Below are 3465 nucleotides of genomic sequence, written 5' to 3'. Positions count from 1 at the left end.
ATGAACCACACAGAGCTATTGAAGCGAACGGCCTGTGACGGTGAAGGACTCAGAGGGGCACACAGCTACAATTAGGCCTTATGTTACTACCACTTCCCTTAACCTTTGGGGACGGGATGTGTTGGCAGCCTGGGGCATACGGATCGGGACAAATTTTTAGCAGGGGTCACTGTGCGCAAAGGTGCACAGTATCCTACACTGCCTTTGCAGTGGTTGATTAACACACCAATCCGAGTCAGACTCTGCTTAGTTAGTTGAATTAAGGGCTGTTATCATGGCTTTTCAACGATTCTCACAGGAACCTTTGAATTTGGTTACTGAAGCCGACTAGCAAAAGCTCGTATACAATTAATCACCTTACGGTACCACAAAATTCAAAGAATCCTGTTCTTCTGAATCACTTTCTCTCATTGCAATCTGCAGGCAAGAGACAACTGCCCTGGGCAAAAGTCTGGGTGTGGAATTTACTCACTAACCAGTGGGAAGGCCTGCGGGAACTTATGGTTTGGGGTCGTGGCTATGCTTGCGTTTCTACAGATACTGGGGTACGGTGGCTAGCTGCAAAATGTGTTCGCCCTGCCCTACGGCACCAGAGGCAGAACAGGCAACCTCCAAATGATGACCAGAACACCAACCATCCAAGTGGCCACCAGAATGTAGATCATCAGCCATCAGACTCTTCTGATGATGACCAAGATGTTGACCATCAGGCAGATGGTCCTTCTACAAGCAGAGACTGGGATGGTCCTTCCACAAGCAGAGACTGAACTTTAAATTTCTTGTTATGGAGTCAGATCGTTAAAGCCTTAAGGACATATTTAGAATTAATAACTGATGTAAATTTCTATTTAGGATTAATAGTGGAGTTGTTATCTTATCAAACAAAAAGGGGGAATTGTAGATACCAAAATGCTGCTAGCGAGGATTTTCTTGCTATTTTCTAAGTCTGTGAGAGACTTTTCTCTCTCACAGAAGAGGTAGCAGAGTATGTAAACAACCAAGCCACCTGCAACCTTGAAAAGTCTGGTTTATGGTCTAGTAGAAAAATATTTTGACAATGGATGGTTTAGGATTTTAGCCAATCACCCCAAGGGGGGGGGCTGATCCTTTGTCCAATTAGACTATGAAGAAAAAAGTCTGTAAAAGAGTTTGTGAAATAATTAAATGAATAAATCTTGGTGCACAATTCCTGCCTGCTGGATCTTCTCTCCTCCTCCTCCCTATGGCTGCGGGACACAGTGATACACCCTAGGGCCCAGGCCTGCGGTAATAGACCACAATTACAAGTGAACTGCAACACAAGCAGCTAACACATTCCTCCTGTGATAAATGAGTGAACGATAAATTTTGTCTTTCGCATCTATCACTTTAACATTTAGAAGTGAGAATGTACTATGTAGAAATAGTGTTAAGGTAAAATATAGGTAAGTAAAAACAAGACTAGAGTAAATTGTAACTTCGAATGAGTGGTAACATGTTGGGAAACGTAGGAAGAAACACATGATAATAAATGTCCTTTCAGTTGAGAAATTACAGAGGTGGAAACCAAGACATCTTCAAGAAACAAAGAAGATAAACCGCATGCATCCCAGGAAGTCTGTTATCTCATCAAAACTCACACCTCCCAAAGAACCCATCAACTACAAATTAGGTTGGAGACTGAGGAGGCACCGGAGGGGGGTGCCTGCCTTCAATTCTGGAGCTACTCAGAGGACCGAGGTGGCAGTGTGCTGGCGTGTGCTGGCGCAAGGGGGCAGAGACGGAGGGGGGAAAGTTGAGTGAAGTGTAAATGACTTTCTGGGCTTAAGGACTATGTTTAAAGAAGTACTAAAGTTCACAGTAAAATGAATGGAGCCACGCCTCTAGCAATATTGCTAAGTGCTCCTGCACTGTGATATGCCTTTGTTCTACTAATAAATGCTCAATATTATGCTGCTGAAAATTCCGCTTGGGAATTCATCTTTCTCACTTCTTCCCTTAAAATCAGTTCTAAGAATTTAGTGTGAAATACATTTAGGCTTGGTCCACATTATTTTTAGTTCAAATAAACACATCTAAATTTTTTCCATCTTTCCCATTAAAGGATTTTGGTTTTGGCTCATTCTTTCAGCATTTTGCCAGCAATCTGCTCAATGCTCTTTCCTTAGGAATGAAAGCTGTAGCCTGATATTACAAAGTGTTTGGTGAAACCTTTACCATGACTCTCAAGTCGCAACATGCCAGATAATCACTGGTTTTCAAAGCTGCTTGAAGATAGAAGGAAAGCGTCAAAGGTTTATGCATGAATCAGCATCCCCTTGTCACAACGTCATGCTGCAGTGATCCTTGCAGAGCTCTAAGACTGGATTTAAAGGAGAAAAGCTCAATACTGGCTCCTGAGCCAGCAGGATGAAACATCCAAGATTGTACATATATTACTTCTGTGCTAAAACTACTGTATGAAAACGTCTTACCATTATGGCAGTTTTATAGTACTCCATAGGAGACATCTCTTTAAATGACTCTAATATCCTTTCAGTGCTAAAATTGAGAAGGGGGTTGATCCATAGTTAACTCATGTAAACACGAGTGAACTACTAAGAGACAGCAAATGTTAATCACAAAACCTAAGCAGCAGGATTCGCCTTAATCTTGTCAAGATAAGAGGAACAGGATCTTTTGAAAACCGGCACAGAGATCGCTGCATCAGCCACCGAAGAACTGCGCATGCTCCAGAAAGAAAGGTAAAAAGTGCATTGTGACAAAGACTACTGATCTTCATCAGAAAGACCCTCGAGGAAGAAGAGGAGCCTTCCTCAGTGCGCCCATCAGCGTACACAGCGCATGCATGGCACGTATGCTAATGATATTAATGACTTCCGAGAAGTAATTTCTAGAACCACTCCTATCCCAAGAATTGTGATGAATGTTCATAAATTTTACACATAATGCTGGACTGTATGGAGTGCTCTGTGTGTGTGTGTTAGGAGGAGTGATCCCCCATGCACCCAGCGCCGAATAAAGCAAATACCCGCTTCTCTGACTCTGAAGCATCTCTAGGCCTGGTTTTGGGCAATTCAAAATAGGTGAATACACATTACAACTACAGCTGAAGTTGTTGCGTAGGCAGATTGAAGAGGAAAGGATTTCATCTTCATCACTCTCCTTCTTTCTTGTTTTGACAGAATTAAGAACTTGTAAAAAATCTGATATCACTGATGCTCACCACTCTTCCAATTAGACTACGCTCACTTAGGCAACGAAGTCCAGAGCTTCGGATATCTCCCGCTTCTGCCCTAGGAATTGCTTCCAGTGCTGTACCTTTGCTCCAGCTGCGAAACCAAACCAGCAGAACCAAGGAAGTTCTCTCTGAATGAACCATTGCTCTTGAAGGCTACAACGGCAGTCATGGCAGTGAACACTGCTCTTCACTGGGCCATTCCTCTGAAAAAAAACCATGCACCACCTCTCAACCTAAACCGTTAA

The sequence above is a fragment of the Aphelocoma coerulescens genome, unplaced genomic scaffold (genome assembly GCF_041296385.1).
Source record: "Aphelocoma coerulescens isolate FSJ_1873_10779 unplaced genomic scaffold, UR_Acoe_1.0 HiC_scaffold_99, whole genome shotgun sequence".
In the NCBI taxonomy this organism is placed as follows: Eukaryota; Metazoa; Chordata; class Aves; order Passeriformes; family Corvidae; genus Aphelocoma; species Aphelocoma coerulescens.
This window is presented reverse-complemented; position numbering follows the sequence as displayed.